Genomic DNA, 12,343 nt, shown 5'->3' on the forward strand with positions numbered 1-12,343 from the left:
CTTAAATATCTGAGACCCTTAAAAGAGCATTGAATTCCTTTAAACAAATAAGATTTAAGTTTCTAGAAAAAAATGATCTCAATTTGACTTTCCGTTTTATATTGCAGCTCCAGCTAACACTTCTTTAATTTTGTTAGCTTATAATCCCATGAAAATATATATTGAAGAACATTCATGGCTTCTTAGGAATGGGAACATGAGGGGCCAGCAAAGGATGTCTCACAGTCTGTGGGGAGTGGTCAGTAAGAGCAACAGGGTGTAATGGATCAGAGAGTGTGAGTGATGAATGACTACCCACATCCTAAATGGGGAATCTATTACTGTAGTGGGACATACTTTAAAATGTTACCCTACTTCTTGGGTCTCCCTTGCCCTTATGAGTAAAACAGGGAAGTTGAAGAGGATGACCCTCTGCCTAGCTCTTGCTGAGTAAGGACTGTAAGTAAGTTACACTGCTGCTTTTGATTTGTATTATGTGGATGACTATTCTGGAGAGTTAAAAAGTGTACCATTTGATGTGCATCTCTAAGATGAACCACAGAGACCACTTCAGTCAGCTTCTTAATGATGAGAGTGGTTCAGCAGGGGTAAAATGACTTCTCCAGTAGTTCAGTATAACCTATGAGAAATTATGTTTTCAACGAGTTAGGATATGCTAACATACGTGAGCTAATGCCCATTTTTTCATGGAGCCAATACATTTATTCTGTTACTCCTAGAAACGACTGCTGGTTATCTGAGGAAGACCTGAATGTCAAGATGTGACACAAAACCAAAATGTGATGGAACTGCTTTATGTGTGTGACTTACTGACTTTCTGAGATGACATCATCTTTGTTTCACCAAAACATTGTCTTACAAAAAATAAAACCATCTAGATAACCATGGAGCACCCTTGTCCCAAAATTTAATAAATGTGATTACTATAAAACATTCATTACATATAATACACATGGGTCCCTACAGCCTTTTTAACATGTAATTTTTTTCTGTATACAAAAAAGTGTGATAATAGCTGGACATGAAATAGACACAGTCTCTACAAACTAATTTATAAGCATACAGAGAAGGAAATTGGTTAAACCAATTAAATACAGTCCACCAAGTGTGGGCCGCTTCAGGAAGGACACAGGATGGATCCTGGATAAAGACGTAATGTTAGTTAGTACGTTGTGGAAGAAGATATGGAGGCTCAAAAGTGTGGTGAATGAGGACTTAGTCATGTTTGGCAAAACTGAGATTAAGAGTGGTTGAAACAACATATCTAAAGACCTAGGGGTGATAAAGACCACTGTAAATTGAGGAAACTCAAGCTAAATGCACATGAATATTGAACTGGAAACGGCTGAGGGTAAGGGATAATGGTCATATTATGCTCACTCTTAACAACCATCTGAAGGCAGTTGGACTTGTTCCTTCAAGTCAGTAGAGTAATTAATATGTTTCAGTCAAGGGCATATTTAGACTTGTATTTATCAAGTTGATGTTGCATTCGCTGTGGAAGTAGATTACCAGAAAACATAACATATGCAAATGTTACACAGCACTATACTCATTTCCTTTCTATTGCTGTAACACAGCATCATCACAAGCAACTTAGGGAGAAAAGGGATTACTTAGCTTATCCATCTGATTTAGCTCATACTTCCCATGTCACAGTCCATCATCAAGGGTAGGAACCTGGAGGCAGGAACTGAAATAGAAGTCATGAAAACGTACTGCTTACTCACTTGCTCCCAAGGGTTACTGCTTCTTTATAGATCCCAGGACCACCCACCTAGGCGTGGTACCACCCACAGTGATCTGAGCCCTTTCACAATTTTTAATTTAAAAAAATGTCCTAGAGATATCCTACAAGCCAATCTGATGGAGGTTATTCTTCAACTGAGTTTTTCTCTTACTAGGTGACTTGAGTTTGTGTCAGATTGAAAATGAATGAATCAGGCCAAGTAGAAACAAATAATGACCCGAAAGAGGTGTCAAAGTCAAAAGATAAAGCCTGGAAATGTTGTTTCTGATTAGTTGTTGTTTTCATCAAGAAGGTGGCATCCAGCCAGGTAAGGTGAAACTGCATTACCAGCATTTGGTAGGGTACAAATTTGAGGTCAGTCTTAGCTACATAGAAAATAACAGGTGAGCCAGATTTATGATTTAAGACCTTTTCTCAAATAGATACATAGGTAGGTAGGTGGATGGATAGATAGATGATAGATAGATAGATAGATAGATAGATAGATAGATGATAGATAGATAGTTAGATATACATATATACATACATATATATGGATGATTGATGTATAATATCCAGATAAGTATATAGGTAGATGGTTAAAAGAGAAAGAGAGATGGTCGATAAATAGAATAAGAAAAAGAAAGAAAGGTTAGGGAGGGAAACATCTGAGATTTGTCTTAAATATGTGAGAAAGTTGGAAGTTATTATATCTGTCCTGGGAGAATGACATCAGTGAAAATAAAATACCAAAAAAGTGTTTTGGGAATGGTGAATAAATATGATTTCAGTGCAGTAACATATATAATGTTGAGTGACAGAAACTATATCTCAAAATTTCAGTGCAGTAACACATATGTTGAGTAATAAAAACTTTATCTCAGAATGTAACCTGGAGCTGTATGGAAGAAAATATAATAGAAAGTCAGAGACAATTTTTCCCATATTTGTAAGTTAGAATTTTTGAGAATTAGAAAGATATGGTGGCATACTAAAAATAAAGACTTCAAAATGTTGAATGTTTCTAAAGCCATAATAAGCGCTGGATTAAGAAATGATGAAGTGGTTGGGTGGCTGAGAAAGTAGTGCCACAGTTGTCCTGTTGTGACACAGGGGCCAATGCTTTATGCCCTTGGGGCTGCGGGCTGGCAATCAGCTCTTGCCCACACTTCAGTCAACAGTCTTCTCAGATATGAAACAGACTGGCCTTTGAGTTCTTAGGAGAGCAATGTAGGTGTCCAATTCTAAGGCCAGAAAATGAATTTCTATGCTTTCAAAATACAGAGGACAGAAGAGCGAACTACTTTTGTTTTTATGCATAAAACAATAAATCAAAATTTAATGTTTGAGATTCCATATTGATTTAAAAGAAGAATATAAAATCCCTGTTTGTTTTTGAGAGTCCTAGATTATTGGGTAAACTGTTTTGACTCTACATGTAAAGAAGACTATATACCTCAAAATTTTAAAAGTTGATACTTTCTTCAATTATGAGAGCTTTGAAAAATGTTAAATATTGTAATTATTTATGTTTAATTAAAAATTTTTCCCTTTAGCTTTCATAGGAAAAAAAGGGAGGGTGGAAGAAGCACAGTAATTTCAGAGATATCACAGTGACTCAGACTTGACTTTTCAAATATATAATGTTGAACGTTTACCTATTGCCTCCAAGAGGGTTCCTTCCTGGGGTACAGATGACTTCTCATCAACTGCTAAATGTGCATACTCAAGAGTGACATGGAGGGAAATTTGTCATTTAGCTGGAGACTTGATGTCCCAGCTAAAATACTTCTGCATTGCTTCATAAATAAAATTGTATCTACTAAAAATAGTCAATAATTAATTCTAGAGTTAATATACTATTATAAACTATTCAATGCCATAGAGCTTAAATAAATATTTTTAATATTAGTTATAAATACTATTGTGAAAACCACAAAAAGCTGCTCATGAAGCTGCTTAAATGTATTAAAAAATTTCAAAGCATGATAGATTTTAGTGAGGAGAGATTTTCATATTCATGACAGTAATTGTAAATAGGAACAAAATGAGCTCATTACTTTGCTATGCCCCATTTTTATTAGGTAAGAGAAGATACGAAATTTATGTAACAACTTATATACACTCGGTAAGAGTGTATAAATGAATCACAGTGATTTTTATTTTAGAATTTAACAGACAGGAGGGACAGACACTAGAATTTGCTCTTGGTGGGTGTGATTCTGGTCTTGAGGCCTTCCTCATCTTTTTGGTTGGTACATTTAAAGTTTTTATTTATGTATGTGTGAACTTTTTAATACTTTATAATTTTTATTAAAAATAACTTTTTATTATTTGGAAAGTCTCCAAAATTCTAGTTTTAAGGTATAGTTTTTAATCAAAGTGTTTTGATTAGTTTTTACTAAGCCTATGAAACAGAGAAAGACCTAGGGAGACTCAGCATTTGGCCATCTTAACTGAAGTCTTAACAGTGGCACGGTTGTGAATTAGCAGTCAGATGGCATCCATTTTAAGTGTTAATGTCGTTTATATAAAAAAAAAGACACTAAAGAAAAGGAGAGCAATCACCCTTTAGATTTTATGCCCTAACAACAGGGAAAGTTAGAAATAGGGCTTTTCAAGTCTCATTCGAGACAATAGTTCCATCTAGTGGACATTTGACTTTGAAACAAACCCTTGAATCCAAATGCTAGTTTTCTCCCCTAAAGAAAAAAATATAGAAAATAGTAAATTTTAAAGAAGAAGATAGACGTCTAGAGGATTAACAGAAAAACAGAAGGATTTATCTATAAATAAAAATTTCATGTATTTAGGGATGAACTTTTACATTATTTATTTAGGAATGATATTTACAGATTTGTCTAATTTCGTAACTAAAAAGAGCCAAGCCACACAAAAGGCCTGGTGGGACTGTGGCCAGAAACAAACCAACTTGTTTAAAAAATGTCTTGTCTAAAACGTTCGTGACCGAGTTATTTATTCATTATTCACTCCGACAGTGTTTACTGTTACTGTGTGATACTAAGTGTGCTTTAGTGGAGTGACTCAAGTGGAGCTCTTGCTGTGGAAACTTGACAATAATCCCAAGTGAGCCATGGGGACGACAAACAGGAAAGAGAAAAGCACTCCACCTCAGGTAACCACTGGTCTCTGAAGCAGCCAATTCGCTCAGATGTTTAAGTCAAACATCAGCCATCCAAAGATTCCAAAATGTTAGCCCAGTTGAAATCTGTATTGGTTCTGTTGAATGTTGGTTCTAACTACAATATCCCTAAAAGTGGACTGAAAGACTTGAGTACAACTAGAGTCCTGGAAATATAGAACTCTAGAGTGACCACTTTTTGTATGCATCTGAATCTACTGTCAGTAAACTTGAAACCTAAACCTTCTATGAACGGTTCTATGAAAGAGATTCAGAACTGCTTTTACTCTGAAAGATAAATGGTTGGTTAGATTATTTACTTCTATTTTGTTTCAAAACCAAAATGTTTGCACCATACAAATTTTTTAAAACCTACAGTCTGAGTTCTCATAGCAAGATCTGGAAGAGACGCGATGATTCTTGATTACATTGCTGAACAATGATGACTCAAGCCACAGTCTGCAACCTGACCAGAGCCGCCATCCTAGCTTAAGGGGAAAATCACTGCATCTGTTTTGCATACGCTGGGACCAATTCTAGCCTGGGTTTAGGCTTATGAGCTACTGTGTCTCTAAGGATTCCTATAGCTTCAGGCTGACAAAAATGTCAGCTTGCAATCCTAATCAGTGACATGTTCCCTGAATGTCTTTCCTGTAGGCTCCAAGAGTTAAGCCTTGTCTTTTCACTTGGATGGACAATGTGTTAACTAAATGTCTTTGTGATTAGTTGGTATTTTTCCACATATGAACTGCAAAGTAACTGCACCATGAATACTCCTGAATCCAGAAAACATCTCATGAACTGATTCTGATAGAAGAGAGCTTTGAGAATGGAATGCTATAGATTAAGAAATTAGAAGGTGACGTGAATCTATGTAAGCAAGTAGAATAAAATCCCCAAGAACCAGTAAAGCAAACACAACGAACAAAACCCAAATGGCACAATGGGGTGAAGAAAACTCTTTGATTCATAGAAAAATCTAGTGGTTTTAATAAGTGGTCATTTAGAAATCCTACTTAGTACTAATGCTAATGGCTAGAAATTGCTCTTCTACAGGCCAGGGAAGGCACTGGGGATCAAATCCTAGGGCCTCACACAGACTAGTCAAGTATTCTACCATGAAGCTTACCCTGTCCCTAATCCAGCTTCTTTTATGGCTATTTCACTCGTTAGAGATTTTTACTGAGCCATTTTGGGGAGGAGAGATTGTTTTGAGAAAGGGTCTCACTGTACATCTCTGGCTGAACTGGGATTCACCGGCCTCCTGCCTCTGCTCCCAAGTGCTAGAATTAATCCTAGATATGAATCATCTTGTCCTGTGTGCTGGCTAGTATTATGTCAACTTGAGACTAACTGGAGTCATCTGAAGGGGGAAACCTCAATTAAGAAAATTCCTTCATTAGATCCAGCTGTAGAGCATTTTCTTAATTAGTGATTTATGGAGAAGGGTTGAGGTCATTGTGGCTGGTACCATCCCTAGGATGGTGGTCTTAGGTTCTATGTGTTGCAAGCTGAGAATTTCATGAGGAGCAAGCCAGTAAGCCGCACTTCTCCATGGCCTCTGGATCAGCTCCTGCCTCCAGGTCACTGTCCTGTTTGAGTTCCTCTCCTGACTTCCTTCAACAATGAACACAGATGTAGAAGCATAAGCCAAATAAATCCGTTCCTTCCCAGGTTGCTGTTGGTCATCATTTTCATCGCAGCAATAGTAGCCCTCACTATGATGCTTGCTAAGACTGAATTTATGTTTTATTTATTATTGTAGGTCAGACTTGCTGTGGCACACATGTGGAGCTCAGACAACTTGGGTGTGTGGGGGGAATTTTGGTTTGGTATTGGTTTTTTTTTGAGACAGGGTTTTTCTGTGTAACAGCCCAGGCTCTCTTGAAACTTGATTGTAGGACAGGCTGGCCTCAAACTCACAGAGATCTGACTGCCTTTGTCTCTGAGTGCTGGGATTAAAGGCGTGTGCTGTCACCCTCCTGCTCTTTTTCCACTTTTATGTGGGTTCTCAGGTTGATCTCAGGTTTCCAGACTTTCTTGGTAAGAGTCTTATCTGCTGAGCCATCTTGCCTGCCCATGTTTATTGTTTTTGTTGCTGTTGTGAATAAGATACTTTCTTTAGCTTCCTTCTGAACATCTCATTGTTCATGCATAGAAATACCTGGGGTGGATTCCAGCTTTGTACTTAGCCACTGTATTGAATTTTTTAAAGTTCCATGAGTTTTTTTTCTTGTGTGTTGAGGATTTAGTGTTCTTACATGAGCAAGGATAATATTTCTTCTCTCTTTCTAATTTAAGTGAATTTTATTTATTTTTCTTGTCTATTGCCTCTGTTGGACTTCTAGTATGCCATGTACAGAAGCAGTATGCTTGGGAATGATCACCTTGTAGGAACCTCACTTTGAACCAGGCAAAATTTCAGCTGCTCCAGTGAATGCAACGCTTGCTGTGATCTTCAACTTCATCTGGGGTTTTCTGTGTCTGTTGAGATGATGATATGTTTTTATCCCTTGTTTTTGACATACTGCACTGATTTACTTGTGATCATGGAAAAAGAACTGGCACTTATTTCAGGAAAATCATGACAAATACTTTCTTAGCCTGGGCTTTTGACAGACAGGTGGCATCCTTTGTCTATTTGCTTATTTCTCTACCTTCCTTCTTTGCTTTCTTCCATGTGAATTAAGTCTCTGTTATGGCCCAGGCACTGTGTTGTGGTGAGAAAAATGAAGTCTAGTAAAAAGTTGCTGTGCTCCAGATCTGCCAGTATAAATCACTGAAAGAGCCAGGAAAGTTTGATGCAGTGGTTAAATCTCTTCACACTGTGTTCTAGAGCCCTGTGAACAGAGGAAGGGTGGAGACAAACTCGTGGTGAAGGGCTGCTCAAAGGGAAAGTGTGATCGAGTTTGATGTCTTTGAAGAAGGAATTCACTTGTTTGTTCAACCAATAGGTATTTACTGCGGACCTGCTATGCACACGACTCCCCTTGAGTAGGCAGCACAACCCTCTGCAGGATGTGGTTACAAACTGCTGCTTCTTGGGTTGAGTCTACAGCAGAGCTCTAGGATTTTTTGCTTCAGCAGGCCTGTAGCTCACAGTACCAGACCAAGAACGATGCTTTAAGCAACATAGCTTGGGATGCAGCAGAAAGCAGCTAGGGACTGTGGATCAGGTCGTACAAGCTGACATGAGAAAGGCACCAGGATAAGCTGTGGCATGAAAATTGGGCTTTTAGATCTGTCCACCTCATACTCAGCAGTCCCTGAGGCTAGCTAGACTTCCCTAAGAAGGGTTCACCTATCTTTCTGTATATACCCATCTAAGGGAATGGGGGACACACTCTGTGTCAAATTGTCTGTCCTCTGGGTTGGGTAATCTTATCATTAATATGGTTAAGAGTGTCCACTTCTTGTAACTTGACCAAAGGTATTGTTTTTCCAAAGGCTGGAAGATACATACAGAGAGGGCAATGACACAGAATTGGAGGTGGCTCAGTATGTTAAAGACTGTTCCCGATCTCTTGATAGTTTTCCATGCTCAAAGTTGACCTTCACAAGGGAGTAGTGCTGACTAATCATGATTGTCTGCCTTCCAGGATTTGGAATCACCCAAGTGACACACTTCTGATCAGGTTTGTGGGGACATTTACAGAAAGGATTAACTAAGGGTGATCTTCCTTTGAGGTAGTGGCAACTTCCTACTTGTGGTCTAGATTACAAAAAGTTTGAGGAACAAACAGTCTATTTGCCTGTCTGGCGTTGCTCCCTGCTGAATGAGAATATCTATCCCTCCTCCTTCTGTGACCAATGCCACCTCTGCTAACATCAGGCACCAGCTAGCACCTTTGGCATTCCAACATTAAGAGGCAGGACTTCCCAGGAATTTCCCAGACATTCATCACTGGGTTGGGATTCTGGGACATCTAGCTGCATGGACTGAGCAGTAATTGGGGTTTCAGCTTCTCTAGCATGCAGACACTCATGTAAGCCACCCTAGTGAATTCCCTTTTTGAATATGCTCTCTAGGCCTCTTTCTGCTCTTCTAGACTCTGAATCTAGAGGATGCCCCCTAATAGAAGAGGGAACCTGATACAGTCAGATATTAAGTAGATGCCAGAAAAAGACCACAGACTGAAGATCATCCAGGATGAAAAGGCCAGTCGAGACGACTAGAGAACACTGAGAAGAAAGTCAATGAAGGACAAGATACCATTCAACGATGTGCTTTAGCTCAGTAATGCGGAAGGACAAATCCTCACAGGTGAAGATTCTTATGACTGAATGTTGAAAACACACGCAGGTTTTAAGTTGAGAGGCACACGAGGAACGATGACTGCCTGTACATCACTGCCATTCTGGCCGCCTTACTGCGTTGTAACTGGTCTTTCCCTTTCAACAGGTCCCCCTTTCCAGAAGCAAACTTATGACTAACCTGCTGAAATGGATTTGACTGTGAATGAGAAAATGTTAAAATTCAGCATTTTTTTTCTACTAAAGACAATGGTTTTAAGGAAAAAGATTATTCAAGTCTCCTGCGCCGTTCTGGCCACTGTGTCTTTGAGTTGTGAGTAAGAATAGAACATCCAGTAAGTCCCTTCCCCAGCTAAGGGGCAGGAAAGGTTCACTCTTAAGTATATGTGTCAATAAGGCTCTGGGAGAGTGTTAGTCAGGGTTCTCTAGAGAAGCAGAACAGATTCAATGAATATGTACGAAAAGAATTTATCAAATAAACACACTAAAGTAGCAGCCACAGGTTTGGCTTACCTGAGAGGCTGCAAGCCTGGGAGTACCCCAGTCTTGTGAGTGCGTTAGCAGTCCCAATCCGACGCTGAAAACCTGGGAAGTCCCTGGAGAAAGACTGGTCCTTACGCAATAGTGGAAACCTGGGATAACAACCCAGTGATTCTGCTATCAGCAAAGGAATTAGCAGCAGCAACACTGTAAACCTACTCAGTTCAACAGTAAAACAAAAGTTCAGGCAGGCAAGATGGAAGGGCAATGGAGGAGAAGGCAAATAATCTTCCTTCGGCCGTGCCATTTTTACCTGGCTTGCTAACAGACTGTGCTGTCCACATTTGGGGACAGGGGATTTTTCCACGCTGGGTAAGACAATTAGAAGAGTTATTCAGGTGTGGCTCCTGCTTGGATGATTCCACTTTCAGGCAAGCTGGTATTAAACCCACCATCCCGGGGGTGGAGGGCGGTGTTGTCAAAGCAGGTCTGCAATCTCTCACACTGAGTTTCTAATCCCGATTCTGTGTTATGGCCTGATAATTCGCAATTCTAGAAAGCCCCTAGCTGGTGCTGCTACTGCTGGTGATCACTTTGAGAACAGTATTTGCAAATATGAGTGATGTACTTCCTTACAGTGAAGGACTAACACTAAAATGACAAAACTGCAGCTTGTGGTGAAGTCCCTAAGTTGACATGTGGACCTCTCTGCTACTAAGAAAGATAGGCAGCTTGGCACGGACAACCTACCAAGGATGTGACAAGTGAGATGCAGCAGTGGTTCAAACCTGTCTCGTAGATGAAGAAAGTTGGCGGTAGTGTTTGGCAAGCCTGGTTAGAGTATGCCAAGTAAATGGAAGATGTAAAATATAAACTGGCTTCCGTTTTCCATTAAATAATGTCAAGATTCTCGGTGGTGAGTTTGAAGGCCTGCATGTGCCCCCAACATGAATCACTTTGAAATTTGTCTTTAGACACAATACATTTGAAGAACACAGTAAGTTGGGAACAAGGACAAAAGGAACAGAAAGAATAGACTTCCTGGTGATGTAATAAGTGGTCTGAGAGCCATATGGATTCTTTTCAAATCAAAAGAATCACCACAAGTCAGCAAGCTACCCTGGGCCATACATTATTTAAGCACCTCTTGATTAAATGGCTTACATAGCTCCAAATGAATCACTGAGTTCACTGGAAGCAGAGCTAACTCTTTTAGCTGTTCCTCCTGTTTTGACTGCCAAATACACCTCTTCGGTGAACAAGTTTTACCCAATGAAATAATAAGCAGTCTAGGACTTTTAAACTGTATGGTTGAAGGAGTTTCTAATATTTATCTCTGAGCAACCAACTTTTCCGGCAGTCTACATTACTCATAAGTTGTTCTAATTATATAAATCCACAAGCTAATTTGGGAAAACAGTAAGAGATGGGTTATACTTCAAATGGAATCGGTTTCCTATAACACAGTGATCCTGAAAAGGAGCACCGTGGTTCTGAAAATAAAACTGCGTAGGCACTGCATAAATACCATAGGGAAACATTACAGAATCTTATTAGGGATGCTGTTGGAAGTGGCTGTGCTAGGAGGGTGGAGTTCACCCTTCAAGTTTCTTTAAGAGGAAGGTTGGAACTATTGAGTTAGCGCTCAGCTCCTCTCATTAAAAGGGACTTAAATGAAGACTCCTGACTGAGAAAGGGAGGCTAGGCAGGCTGGGTGAAGGAGGCTTCTGCTAACAAGCCTGGTATGGGGGCTCACACAGAGAACCAGCACAATTGACTCCCTTTGTTGTTTTCACGTGGATGGATGTATAGGAGAGAAGGCCCTGATGGGTTAGTTAAGGATATCCCTAGAAAAGGAGCCAGATGGTGTAAGAAAGCCTAGCCCAGATCAATGTGGCATGGCCTCTGCAGCACCCTTTAGTACGCCTCTAACTGGGAGAAAAAAAGAAATCTGTTTGTTCCCCTTGCAGTTATAGGCTATGCTCATGTGGTGTGAACGTCTTGAATGTGCCCATATAAATGCAAAAGGCTAAGACGAATGCAGAGCATTATTTGATGGTGCACACAAAGGGACTTCAATTAGCCCTCCTCCAGGATGTCAGGATTTTGATGGTGCCATTGTTTACTCCCCATATAAGGCCAAGCTAGGTAGTCACAAATTACAGATGAACTGCTGAAGAAAGATTGACTAGAGTTCTTTTACGCCCATACTGTGAGTTCAACAGCTTTGAGTACCTAACAGCTGTGTTTTCCAAACATGGAGGATCGCCTGGTCCCAGTGGTTAATTCCTCATTTGCTTTGCCTTTAGAGGCTACACTCACTGGTTTTCATAGTGGAGTCCAAGGCCAAAGTGACATTCAAACATGAAGATTCCTAATTACAGGACCATTCTCATGAGGCCGAGGATATCATGCCCAGCTTTGATTCTCACTTTTAGGCAAACAACATCTTGGGAACATCTCAGAACCAGAAAAACTGAGTCTAGAGACAAGGTGACAGCAGGGTGAGGGTCCCATGACCAGAAGTGACACAGGCTGTGTGACATTGGCAGCTCACCTTTGTAACTGCTTAATGTTTGTGGCCTTGAAGATTTTTCTTAAGAACATTGGGAACATCAACAAAGGAGGAAAACTGACTTCTCAAAAATCTTAGTTATCGACACTGAAGCTTCACCAACTCTTCAGACTTTCCAAATCAAGAATTTTGCTGCATATTTGACCTTTGTAATGCAACTTTT

The sequence above is a fragment of the Microtus ochrogaster genome, linkage group LG3 (assembly GCF_000317375.1).
Source record: "Microtus ochrogaster isolate Prairie Vole_2 linkage group LG3, MicOch1.0, whole genome shotgun sequence".
In the NCBI taxonomy this organism is placed as follows: domain Eukaryota; kingdom Metazoa; phylum Chordata; class Mammalia; order Rodentia; family Cricetidae; genus Microtus; species Microtus ochrogaster.